Genomic DNA, 15,213 nt, shown 5'->3' with positions numbered 1-15,213 from the left:
TAAGAGGTTGTGAGGGGAATGGGAACAAAAAACAAGGTGAGAAATGAATTACAGTAGATGGGGTAGAGAGAGAAGATGGGAGAGGAGGAGAGGGGGGATAGTAGAGGATAGGAAAAGTAGCAGAATACAACAGTTACTAATATGGCATTATGTAAAAATGTGGATGTGTAACCGATGTGATTCTGCAATCTGTATTTGGGGTAAAAATGGGAGTTCATAACCCACTTGAATCTAATGTATGAAATATGATATGTCAAGAGCTTTGTAATGTTGCGAACAACCAATAAAAAAATAAAAACACTGAAAAAAAAGAAAGAAAATTCTTATTGAATCCTGATTTGAATTTCATCAGGATTGGGACATTTAGAAAATATCCATGATCCTTTTATTTGGATACTTCCAGAGGGGCTAGAATACATGAGCCACTCCCCTACCAGCTGGTTCTGTTTTGTCAGCTCAGGGGCTTGAGGCTGACTGCTTGGAGGGTATAATGTTGTGGCTATTGGTTGTTTCTATTGCATGCAGTTCATGATGCAGGGCTCTAGGCTGTCACTGATTGCTATGGATCACCATATACCTGTTCTCCTCTACAGGATCCTTTTCAGTGTAGCATAGACCCTCCTGACTTCAAGCACAGTCTTGTGGTTGTGGATTCTCTGTGGGTGATATGTGGTGCAGAAGCATTCCTCCTGGCCACCATGGCTCACTGGGGTACTGTCCTTACTATTGAATGAAAAGACTCAGTTGGTTTACTTGGGATTTGGTTTCTACTGCCTCAGCTTGTAAATGGCAGTCACCACTTCGCTCTGTGGATTGACTGAGACAGCATCCATCCAGTGTCCAAACACTCTTCAGCTGTGGTCACAGGACAGACTGGGTACTGTTGCAATCTGCTACCTTGGACCCAGATAACTTTCCACCTGGACTGACCTCCTCCTGGCTATAGTCATGATCTGGATTTAATTCCCTACATCTCAAGCAAGTTCTCTCCATGAATCTTCTTCCCTTGACTACTGCCATGGAGAGATAAACCCTCTGTGCAACTGGAGATCCAGACAGCTTCCTACCAGATTAGGTCTCACAGAATGTGGCCACAATAGGTGGCAGTCCCTCTAGGCTTTCCAAGACTCAAGCAACTTCCTGCCAAGACACGCCTCTGGGTTCCTGCTTCACAGATCCAGGTATATGCCCCCATACTTCCAGGAAGACACAGTTTTCCATTGTGGTGTGCCTGTGCCAGTGCCTGTTGTGTAACCCACTCCATGCCTTCCATTACCTCTCCCTGGGACCAAAACTGTCTTGCTGCTTGGAGATGAGCTATCACTTCCTGCTGCCATGAAGGATGGTTGTCTGCTCCATCTCTGTAGTCAGTCATCTGTTCAGTCTCTGCCTGGGCTCCTGCAGAAGCTGTTCAGAGCTCTGGATTGGTCAAGCATTACCCAGGAGAGGCAATTCCATCCCACTCCCCTTGTTCATGGGAGTCAGTTGGCTAGTAGTGATCTTTCTACAAGTTCTTTCTAGATGGATTCTTAGGAGATCCCATTTCAGGCATGCAGCTGACTGGAGGTGAGGAGATTCCGTGGGTGTTTATTTAAAGGATCAGCTGTGGACCTCAAAAAATGGGTGTGGCATGGCTTTCTATTCACAAATGGGTTTTAAACTGCTAGATCTGATCCCAGGACACCACTGCTCCTTCCACATTTTAATTTCATCTGCTTTTCTTTGCAGTTGTTAAGGAGATGTTATCTGTCTCTCTTTTCTCTGTTGACCCTCCCCTGCTGGGGGCTCAGGATTGGGAATTCTGCCCTTATTGTCTACTCTGATAACTGAAATTCAAGTCTCTCCAGGTATCAGGTTGCATAATATTGTGTTAGAGCATTTATTCTGTCACCTAACTCTCAGATCAGCTGTCCCTTCACAGCCTCCTTTCTGTATTATGGGGAAATTAGGAATCACTGCTTAGCTCTGCTCCTCCTTCTTCCACTTCTGACCCTCTAACCTATGAAATATCAAATGATACCAGAACTCTCCTTCAAATAACATCACTGATTATATTTTTTTAATATATTTATACCTAAATTTGTTACTCTTGTTCTTTTAGTTTTACTTTATGTCATAGCATCAATAGAAAAATATGAATGAGTCAGGCTATAGCCAATAATGAAGAGAGATTCTTCAATAAATACCACATCAAGAAAGGAAAATAGAAAAAAGTATTACATTAAATAATGTGATTTTTTAATACTAGACAGATTATTAAATGAGGTTTTTCACTTCTGGATAATCTATCGTGTGAAAATGAAAAGTATTTATTTAATATATGCTGTACGGAGAAAAACTGGGGAATGATATTGGCCAGACTATATTGTTTATATTCTGTGCATGTATAATTGTGTAACTTCAAATCCCACCATTATGTACAAATATAATGCACTAATAAAAATATATGGAAAAAACAATATCTGCTACAATAAAGTAAATTTTACATAAGGATCTTAAAGAATAGAAGATGAGCACCAGTGGAAAATAAAGAAATGAATACTTGTTCAGAGAAGCAAAACAAAGTGGAAGCACACATTTCCCTAGGAATACCAAAGGTTTATTATTATTATTATTATTATTATTATTATTATTATTATTCATACTTTAGAGAAAAGTATATGTTAGCAATAAGGAACAGAAGAAGAAGTAAGGCTTTTGGAAATATGATGAATTAAGTAATGAGTTCATTAAATTTTAAATGCCTATGGATAATTTATAGGTGGATTTTACTTGAAAATACAGATACAAAATTGGTAATGAGGTCCAAGATCAAATACATAATTAGAATTCCTTCACATATTGAAGACAACTGAAGTTTTGAAAGGTCTGAAACCTACAGAAGGCTGAAATTTTTAAGTTTTAAGGCAGAGACCACCCTCAATGTAAATTAATACATAGGCCATGTGATATCTGTCCTGGTTCTATGAGTCTGGTACTCAAGGATAAACTGTTTGCCATGTGCTAATTAGTCAGATTGTTATGATATTCTTTCCGTTTTACTTTACTAGTATGATTCACTTCAATACTATTTATTTTCAGTATCTATTCAGTTCTTATCTAAAAACATAGTTCTATTTTTCTTTAAAACCTTTAAAAATACTGCAAGTCCCAGTCCATGTGTCCAGCCTCCTGCACAACTCTTCTCCTCATACTGCTCTCTGTTCTTTCCTTCCATCAGCTTTGAATTGCCCTCCTAAGTCTGAGCTCTTTTTTTTTCTCTTCAATCCATTGACATTCCATGCATGAGCTAAAGCTCAAAAACAAATGTTATCCTCTCCTCCTTACAATTTAATTGCTTCCTTGTCTCTGTCATCATGAACCATTTGCAGAACTTACTCCTTTCCAGAGTATATAATCACCAGGTATCTGTTAGAGGTTGACCTTCTCGTAAGACATACATAAGTTTTATTTATTTTTGTATCCTCATTATCTGTCATAATATGACATAAGGACAATACATAATATGTAATTATAAGATTATTAATTAAACTGAATAATATTGTGTGTAGGTTAAAAGATCCTTCACTGATTACTATTGGTTTGAACACACAGGTTGGACACACAAGTGTTGAGTTAACTTTCCTTGTATCTCTGTTGTTCCTATTTTAGTGCTTATCACAGGTAAAGTTCAGGAAGTCTTTTACTAGCTGTTCACTGTGGACTCTACTTAAGAACTATAGAGTTACATTCTCAACTAGGCCACTAAGACTTAGTTCTTGGTCAAAATTTCATGTGATAAAAAGCATGATAAAAATACACATATATAATTTTAAATGCAACAAGTTCATGTTAAATACAATACCCTTTATTCTGGAAGAGTTTTTATTGAAACTTACCCTAAGAGAAACAAATATAATATCTGTTCTCTAATCCCTCAACATATTAAAATGAGGAAAATAGTAGAAGAGATTGACTAGTATCTAGAGATGACATGAGTACTGAGAAGTGACAGCCCTAGAGCAAGGAAAAAAACAGTGCTCTGGGACAATTTATAGTATGATAAAATAGTCCCATAAACCTCAATAGCTCCTGGGATTGTCACTGTGTTAATGTGGCACAGACCAATAATAAATGTTTGTGTTTAGTGATGAGACATCTAAACAAGATAAATTATACTTCTGGGGAAAATGACAGCTTGAAGGCAAGCATTTAAATCCTCTCTTTCCCAAACACTGACTGCTAGAGAAAAAGAAAAATATTAAAATGGATAAACCCTTAGAGGGTGGTTAAAAACTGAAGCATAAAAGGATAGAGAGGGGATGATTATTAACAGGAAGGTGTTGCAAAGGGATGGGATAAGTAACTTGTAATATTCTATAGCATGGTAGGATAACTATGGTTGACAATTAATGGAATAGTTCATAATATGTTTTTTTTAATGTTTCCAAGACAGAGAAATGATGAATATCTGAATTGATAGATAGGCCAATTACCATTACACACTGTATACGTGTATTGAAATGTCATACTGCATCCCACAAATTCCTACAACTACTATGTGTCAATTAAAAATAAAAATAGTCAACAAATAAAACCCCTGAAGCATAATTCCATGTACAGAGTATACTTTGAGCCTTTTTAGAATCAATGAGGCCAAATGCAAGATGATATTAAAATGACTTCCAGCCTCCAACTGTAATATGAGTTTTGCACTTGATAGGAAGTCAATAGAGAAGATCATGATTAAGCTCTACTACAATCATTAATTTTAGATATCAGAGTGAGCCACTTCATAAATGGAGACCTCTTATTTTAGATCTCTTTGCTGAAAAATCAACAGAATTTGAAAACCCTAGGACAAACCTATCTCTATCAAATAGAATGAATCTGATTTCTTTCTGGCTACAAAAAAAAAAAAAATGATCATCATCTTAATCATTATCATCATAATCATCAACATCATCCTATTATGAATGGAGTTTAAAATCCATACCAAAAAAGTAAAAGCTGAAGTGGAAGAGAGGAGGAGGAAGAGGACTAGCAGAGGGAGGAAAATGCAAAATGTGATTCAGCAGCCTCAGGGAATAAAGGGAAATTGCCCAGACAAAGGTTCCTGCTGGGTATTTTGGCAGACTTAGCTTACACCCCCACACTTCAGAGAACATGAATAGGGACTTTTAAAGATCAAACACTGTGATATGAAACAAATACTAGACTTAAGACTATAAGAGGCACATTCTTTTTATGGTCACACCATCCAAATAATCTCCAAATTTAAGCAGTGATTAATGCTGCACTCTTAAAACACCAAGTATTGGAAAATAAAAATAAGTAACTTATACATTTATATTTTTCTTAAAAGGTATAATATTGCTTTTGAAATACAGATGTAACAAATGTCAGCCATCTAAATTTTATATGCAAAATAGTTATGATTCTTTGAACCAATTATTTTATACAAATTGTAAGGGTTCAGCGGAGCGTCGGAGAAAGAGACCACACAAGAGACTGGCTCCATGCAATTGGCAAAAGGGGATTTATTGGGGATCCATTCCAGCACGCTGGGGCTCTGTGCTCACTCAAGAAGGGAGAGCAGCCCAGAGCCCAGAGCAGAGGTCAAGCAGAGCTTAAGTACACTTTTTGGAGAGGGCGGTGGGCTTTGCATACATCAGAACAAATCATCATGGGGTGTGGGAAAATTGAACAACAATTCTGAGACATGATTAGTCCATTCATTGGCGGGAACAGTTTGGGCAGGGGTGATTGGTCACTTCTAAACGGGGTACACATTTAAACTGATTGGTTCTGGGGCCTATATGCTTACGTGCCATGCTACCTGGAGCCCTTAGCTATTAAACAACCAGGGAATCAATGGAGATATTTACTGGGCAGTTCCTGCATTGTCCTAACAACTTTACAGAGATTACAGGTTCCGGAGATAGCAGAGGAATTGTAACAATAGACTTTTACCTTGTAGCCCAGGCCTTGTAATCTAGAGCTTTACAATGCCCTAGTCTTTTACACTTTAACTCAGACTTTTGCAGCTTAGAATCAGCTTAGAAATTTTACCTTTACAAAATAATATTATTAATTATGGTTTTCCATTGCAAATACCAGATGTGGTATCTGGTTTGATATTGGAATAAGGAAAAATCAATATTCATGAAATTGTATCATCTCTGAAAGTATAATTATAGAACAAAGAAATAAAGTGTAACGATATTAATAAAAATGTCTGGATAATGATTTGTTTTGTTTTATTTATTCATTTATTTTAATTAATTTATTTTCATACTGGAGATTGAACCCAGAGTACTTAAGCATTGAGCTGCTTCTTCAATATTTTTTATTTCTTATTTTGGAACAGAGTCTCACTAGTTTGTTCATCCTAGCCACAAACTCTAAATCAAAACTCTAAATACAAAAAACAAGTCTGGGGATGTGGCTCAGTGGTTGAGTGTCCCTAAATTCAATCCCTAGTACCAAAAAAACAACTTGAAGATTTCTACTAGATTTCATCATTTACCAGTCACTAGTGTTGAGACAAAGAATAAATAACTATACCTACCCTACCACTATAAGCCTACACTTCTTTATCTGCATAGCATGCATATTAACAGTATCTATACACAGCATTATAAGGGGAAGTAAATCATGATGAATGTGAACTGATGCTGCAATATCTGCAGGAGTCCGGAAGACTGGAGATTCATGTTTCAGGTAATTGACTGGCAGGTGGTGCACACCTGTAATCCCGGAGATTCCAGAGGCCAAGACAAGATGATTGCAAGTTCAAGGTCAGCCTTGGCAACTTGTGAGACTTTCTCTCAAAAAGAAAAAGAAAAAGAGATGGGAACGTAGCTTAGTTGTAGAGAACCCCTGGGCTCAATCACTAGTAAGTAATGGAAAAGAAAAGAAAAAAACAAAGTAATCAGCATTTTCTCTTTTCTCCCTTTCTTGTGTCTCTGTCTCTAAACACACACACACACACACACATTCTTACACATGGTCACAAGACAAATTAAAGTGCTGAATTTAATAATAATAAAAAACAACATATAACAATATTGACACAGGGAAAATAGAGAAATTAACTCCAATGCAGGCAGAATCAGTGAAGCAATAAAGGTAACAGCAGAAATCACTAGTATTTTAAGGGAAAAAAAATAGAAAAATGTTACTGAAAGTGAAACTTCTTTGATCATCATAATAAATCAGTAATGATAATAAAACAATCAAGATTGAAAAAACTAAGCATATAAAATCCTGATTATGAATATTTGTAATGAGAGAAGAAATTTCTTAGATCTGAAAGCTATTAGAAAATGAATAATAAAAAATAGTAATGTATCTATGTCAATAAATTTTGATACCTTAATTGAAATAAAGAAATTCCTTAAAATACATGAACTTCCATAGTTCACTCACTAAGAATTTGATAACTTCTATAACACCATCTATTAAAAAACTGAGTTCATGTTTTAAGACTTTCAGGTTCAGATGGTTTCATTGTTAAATGCTATCAAATATTTTAATATTTGATAGCAATTAAAAATATAAATTCTACAATTCTGTAGAACTTTTTTTGAAAATTGAAGGAGAAAATTTTCTCAATTTAATTTTTGAAATTAGTATTATTGTCCTATTTTTTTTCCAGTACTGGGGACTGAACCCAGAAAAGCCATACCATATACTCCTGAGCCATACCCCTAGACCGTTTTTTATTTTGAAACAAGGTCTCATGCCATGGCTTAGACTCAGAAATTCTAAATGAAATATTAGCAAATCAGCTAATATACTACTGGTAATTATCAATTATAATATACTACATATAATGTAATTATATATGGTATTTTATATATCAGTATATATAGTATTATTATATATAGTATAAACATATATCAGTATTCATTAGATTGGTCTATAGCAATTATATTATACCACATACAATATTTAATGATAAGTGAATGAATGACTTTCTATGACCAAATATATTGTGTCATCATTTGTATTCAACATCATGCTGGTAAACTCATCATGCAATGAGGCAAGATGCTTCAAAAAAGATATAGAGATAAGAAAAGAACAAGTAAAATTACAGTTTCAGTTGGTTATCTTAAAGAAATTCCAAGATAGCTACTAAAATTGATAAATGAATTTACCCAGGGGTCAGGCACAGTGGCACATACCTATAATCCCAGCAGTTTGGGAGGCTGAGGCAGGAGGATCATAAGTTCAAAGTCAGCCTCAGCAACTAAACAAGGAACTAACCAATTTAGCGAGACCCTGTCTCTAAAATAAAATGTAAAAAGGACTGGGGATGTGGATCAGTGGTTAAGTGTCCCTGAGTTCAATCCCTAGTACAAATAATAATAATAATAGAAAATAAAAAGATGTAAATAAATCAAGGAGTCATAGATTAGAAGGCCAAAAATTAAGTTGCTAATTGTTTCCAAGTGGATCTGTAGCTCAATGGCAATTTATATGTGAAAATGAAGAACTTTAAATAGCAAAAACTATTTCTTAGAAAAAAAAATCAAGAGCTTACACCACCTGACTTACAAAAACATTAAAGTAAATAAGGTGATATGGAATTGGCATAAAAAGGGACATGTGGATCAATATATTACAAAGAGACATAAAATATATAAAAACTGTGACTTATTTGGAAAATTTTTTCTCATAATTAACTAATACAATTTTCTTCTGAGTAGTAGTAGCTGTGTCATTGTTATTCTTGGATATTCTGAGTATATATACATATTGAGAACAATTAGAAATTGTTTTATATCAACATTTTAATCCTTTTTATACTTTCCTAAATGTGTTGACTAGCACCTGTGATATAATGTGCAATCATAATTAAATTTTTCTACATCCTTATTTTCACATTTTTCCTTAGTGAGAGTGTTTTTATTATATTAATAAACATTAATTACCATTTTATAGAATTATGTGAGCATATATGCATATACCTTTATAATATTAGGAAATGTCATTTGTTTCTTTTTTATCAACTGTCAAAATTATTGTTATAATTAATCAGATATATTTCTAGATACCAAGAAAATAATATTTTCAAAATGTATTACTATGGTAAGATAATTTTTCTAAATTTAAGGTGTTTTTGAATTATTGGAACCAAAAAAAGTCTTAGATTCTTCCTTTAATTTTTTGTCACTTTAGTTATTTTTATTTTTATGTACTGACATAAAAATAACCAAATTGGAGACTGGACTGGTATATAGTTTTTGTTTTACAATAAAAACAAGGTTGAGTTAACAAGACAATATATGCCTCATAATTATTTCCTTTATATTCTATGTATAGGCCCATATTAAAAATAGTGGGAATCATCTGTGCTCTGTTCAATCATCAAACTTTTATATATTTTATTTATTTATTTTTATATAATTGAAAGTTTTGGCTCTCTGACAGTTTTTTTCTTAATTCAAAAATTCATCTGTTTCCATTTTTTCTCTGGATTTAAAAAAATTATCCATTCTATCCAGGTTTTCAAATTATTTTGCATACAATTGAAAAAAAAGCCTCTTTGTGACTGTTTCCTATTATCTGTGGTTATTTTCTATTTATATTTACTTATCTTGTTATTTTACATATTTCTCCCCAGCCTATTTCCCAAGATTAAATTAGTGCTTATCAACCTGTTATGGTTTGGATGTGAGGTGCTCCCCAAAGAAACTCATGTGTGAGACAATGCAAGAAGTTTTAGATTATGAGAGCCTTAACCCAATCATGGAAATAATCCCTGATGGAATTAACTGGATGATAATTGAAGACAGGCAGGGTGTTGCTGAAAGAGATGGTTTCGTGGTATACATTTTGTATCTGGTGAATGGAGTCTCTCTCTGCTACCTGATCATCATCTGAGCTGCTTTCTTTAGCTACACTTTTCTGCCATGATGTTCTTCTTCATCTGGAGCCCTGAGGAATGGATCTAGCTGTCTATGGACTGAGACCATGAACCCCAAAATAAACTTTCCTCCTTAAAATTGTTCTTGTCAGGTCTTATGGTCACAGCAGCATAAAGCTGACTAAAATGCAACCTATTAGATATTGCAAAGCTCACCTTTTTCTTGCTTTTGAATCTATATTTTCTTTTATAATTTTTGTCTGTCTTTATATAATGTGTACTTTCAAGTTTTGTACTTTTTTCTAAATATTCCATCAACTGCTTATTTCAGTTGTCTTTATTCCTCTTGTGTTTATTAAGATGAGTAACTTAGACTATGAATATTCTTTCAATCACAGATTAAGCCACATCCCTTAGTTACAAATATTTTCTTTTTATTTTGCCTCATTTTACTAAGCTAAAAATTGTTTGAGAGAGAAGTTTTCCAAATATGTTTAAAATCTAGATAGAATGATCATTTTGTTTGATAATTTTTGGTATTAATTGCTAAATTAATTACATGATTTCTGAGAATGTCTATAATTATATATGCTCTATAAATGTGAATATGGAATTATAATGTGATATATAGTGGTATATATATTATCATTATTATTATGATTATGTAATACTATAATTATTACCTTAGAATATTTCATCTGTAAGTCTCTAAAGTAACGTGAGATATTATCAATCCATCAAAGATATACTGAAATTTTAACTGGCAGCTTCATTTATTTGAGTTGACTTTTTTTTAAAGGAAAATGAGGCATAGTTTATCTCTTTTCCGCTTGTACCATCTGTTCACATTAGCCACAAAGAAACACCCTTATAAAATTCATTAAATTTACACGTTATAATTCAATGTGGTAATAAGTCTTTAACACAGTGTATACAGTCGCCAAATGTTGAGTTGACTTTTTGTTATACAAAAGAAGCAATTATTAATCTACCAACTAAGAACATAAAAAAGGTCTTGCTGACAGTTACATCATAAAATTCCTGAACAGTGCTCACACAAAGCCAAACTGCAACTATGTTTACAATAAGAAAGAAGCAAAGACACTCTCCAGAGGAAGAAAGAAAGAAAGAAAAAAAAAGACTAAATATTCCTCTGGTAACAGAATTGACTGCTGCTCCATTAGCAGCGAGAATACTCATTGAATGTTAATCCTCCCACCTCCTAGACTTAATGTGCTATGATTGCCTATCAGATGGTTCCACTTCTTGACATTGTCCAATCAGATTCCACTCCACTTACCTTCCTTAATCCATACTCAAGCACCATCTAGCAGGGACCCATCTCCTACATAAACTGCATGAAGCCCCTCTCTTCTTCACATGTTTAGGTGCCCTCATGTCTCTGTGTCACATTACTCCCTGTGGCAGAAACTCATTAAGACTTTATGTGAAAGTAAATGCAATTAATGAAATAAACATACACACATTTCAAATATGAAAAATGAACAGAGGTTACTCATAAAAAGGAACTCTGATCATATCTAGAGGAACCGTTAATAGAAATAAATATTTCTCAATATAATTTCACAATATAAAACAATATAAAAGAAATATAAAATATATTTTATATTGACAATATAAAAGAAAGAAAAATATCCAAAATACTTTGATCATAAATCCACTCATATAAATTCTTCCAAGATAAATCACAATAATTTAACAAGGACTTTTACTTTTTTATATTTTAAAATATGAAATATTTCCAACAGTAGACAAATAATTGAAGAATTATGATGCATTTCTTATTGGGAAAGCAATTCAATAATTTATGCTAATGTAAAAGCATACAGGATCACATGGAAATTTCTTCCTAATATATTTACTACAATGCAGGTCACAAAGTAATGCGCATAAAATCCCATTTCTGAAAAAAAAAAAAACTTCAAAAACATAGCTGTATGTTTGTTAGGAAAAAAAAGAAAAATATATACACCAAACTATTATGACTAGTTAAGATAGGGATGGGGTAATTATTATTATTTAAACTTTTTCTGGTGTTTTTTTCTGTGTTCTCTTTTCCCACAAAAACCATGAACTATACTTCTAATATAAAACACTCACATGCCCTCACACACACTCACACACACAAATCCATGCAATGGAAAAGTGAGATTTCATCATGATAAGTGCAGCATATTACTGATTAACTTGCCTGAGATTGAACAGAGGTGAGGCTGTCTTCATTGAGGGATGATGGCTGTGTCTATTACCTGACCTATTTGAAATTCTTTCTCGATAGACACAGCAAAACACTGAACGACTTGCATTCGCTTGTTATGTAAAGTAGGAAGCATTGTTTTTCTGTTTCATAAATTTCAGCATTAAAGTAGAGGATACTTTATACTATTAACTGCGACCTATGCTGAATTATATCAATTGAGTTCATGTCAACCCACCTTAAGTCTCCATTGGTTTTGTTTACCATTAAAGCATTGTAGCAGCATGGACATTGTTTTATGTCTCATACATAAGATGTTGTATATTCCTGGTAGAAAAAAAAGTCATATCTTGGAAAATATATACCCCTTCAAATCAATAGGAATCTAAGTTGACATGGAAACCAAAATTGGCATCTCATTGGTACTTGAAACAGTCACAGATGTCTTTTAACAAGGCACTGTGTATTTCCATTTGGGAATTCCATTACTGCGATCACTTTTATGAATAATTAAAAATAAATCTGTGATGCCTGTAATTATAATAAGCCACGCCTGGCTTTAAAAGAGAAATAAGCTCCCTAGAAAGATAAAAACTTAACCATGTGATAGATGGAAGATTAGGAAAATAACCTAGGTTTTCCTCTAAAAAATGGTAGCACTTTTGTGTGGTACATTTAATGAATTGTTTCACACAGTCATTTTTTTTAAATGTTTTCATTTGTGTTCATTTTTCATGGCTTCTGAAATTTACATATATCATGAATAATTATTTGGGAAAAACAGTCTTCTAATAATTGTGTTAATAAATGTGGATTACACTACTAGGAAAAAATCATTTTTAATTCTGCAAAAATATAATGCCCTGGGCTGGGTATGTGGCTCAAGCGGTAGTGCACTCGCCTGGCATTCGAGGGGCGCTGGGTTTGATCCTCAGCACCACATAAAAATAAAAAAAATAAAGATGTTATGTCCACTAAAAAATAAAAAATAAATATTAAAAACATCTCTCTCTCCTCTCTCTCTCTTTAAAAAAAATTATATAATGTCCTATATTTGGAAGGGGATCAATCTCTAATATTTATATATTTATATGCATAGAGAAGCATCTTTGTAGACATTTCTCTAAATTTCTGCTTCAAGTTAGGTGGCAACATTAAACAATGTGCTTCCATTCAAACACACCTTCCATGGTATTAGGTTTTATTCACATCATACAGGTTGGCTTTACAGTGTGAAATTAACTTACCACAAGAGGATTTTTAAATGAGAACTGTAATAGCCATAAAGAATAAACCATTAAATAAAGGATGGCATTTTAGGAGAATTTTATTAAGAATCATAAAAGATGGTGAATAAAAATTCACCAAGGAAAATGGTATGGTACAATTTAAAATGTAAATTCTCTGATATTTAACATATGTAATAGCACTAAACACAATACTATATTGTATTACCTTTTATATAAAAAATAGATACCCTACAGATAATTTTAAGTACCATATATTTCAAATTACTGAAAGAATAAGTTTTCAATGTCCTCACCACAAAAATAAATTGGCAAGGTAATGGATGTTAATCAGTTTGAATATTCCTATAATGTACTCATAGGTCAAAACATCACATTATACCCCACATTTTTTTAAAAAAAATGACTTTAAAAAGGAGTAGTGGAAAGGAAACTGAACTACAAATCATAAGACCTATAAGTTGCAGCCCAACAAAAATGATTCTTTATAATCTTAGATAATTTTCCTGAGCTTCACTCAGTTTTCCATTTATACAACTAAAGTATTACACTGGATGACTTCTTGTGTTTTCTTGTATTTTCTGTTTCTGAGATTTCAAATCTTATCTCCCCAATAAATTTTCAATTCCTTAAAAAATTAATTTTGCAGTTCACTTATATATATATAAAATCATTTTATTTGTTATAGATGTCCTCTGTAATTGTCTGCTAAATCTAAACAGTAAGTGAAATGATGAATAACCCATTATACTTGAAGATAAGGATAAAATATCATAATTAAACCAATTGTGACTGCTTAATGCATTCATGACATGATTTTTAAGAAGATAACTTCAAGATGAACTCTAGATAGGGCAGAGGGGTGGGAGGGCAAGGGAGAGGGCCGGGGGTTAGCAAGGATGGTAGAATGTAATGTGATGGACATCATTATCCAAAGTACATGTATGAAGACACAAATTGGTGTGAACATTCTTTATTTACAACCACAGATGTGAAAAATTGTGCTGTATATGAGTAGTAAGAATTGTAATGCATTTTGCTGTCATTTATTTTTAAAAAATCAATTAAAAATATAAAAAAATAAAAATAAAAAAGAGGTTACAGGCATGCAAAAAGAAAAAGAAGTTAACTCCATAACCAATATATGAAACTTGTGAGAGACTTATAATTGTTTCTGTAAATTCTGTATTTCAATAAATATTCAGTATTTGTAACCTTTTTTCTATTCTAGGGCACACAATAAACAGATATAAAGAAAAATGATCTGTGGAAATTAGTAGTCACATGGATGGTTGAATTATTTTTGTTATATGATTTCCATGGATATGTTCATCTCTTTTCTTCAGTTTATCTTCAATAAAATGAGTAAAATTATACCTTTATCATATGACATGTGGAAAGTTAAAAGGGGAAAATTTTAAATTCTTATTCCAAAAGCTGACATATGCTAGGCCTTAAATTAATTCCATTTTCTATGATGATTATGCCTCTCTCATGAGATTAACTTCCTTCTACCAATTGATATACTTAATGTTTATGATATATTTCAAATTCCCAGAAAGGAAGATTTATATTTAGTTCACTTTCAACCCCTTATCACATATAAAGCATGATATAAGAATTTGTTGAATATACATTTGTATAAACCATAGTCCTTCATATTCTTCGTGATTCAGAGAATGAAACAATTAAGGTATATAGTTCTTCCCTTTAAGAAGATGTATTTGATTAGTCCATTATTTATCAATTGAATAGTTCATCAAAAGTGATTAACAATCAATCATATTATTGCACAATTTTAATATTAAAACAATTCAGGGGGAAAAAAAGCTTTGATTACTAAGTTCCATGTTGTGTTAGCTTTTTATCAATGTGACCAAAATACCTGAGAA

The sequence above is a fragment of the Spermophilus citellus genome (genome assembly GCF_964194105.1).
Source record: "Spermophilus citellus genome assembly, chromosome: 13".
NCBI lineage: Eukaryota > Metazoa > Chordata > Mammalia > Rodentia > Sciuridae > Spermophilus > Spermophilus citellus.
This window is presented reverse-complemented; position numbering follows the sequence as displayed.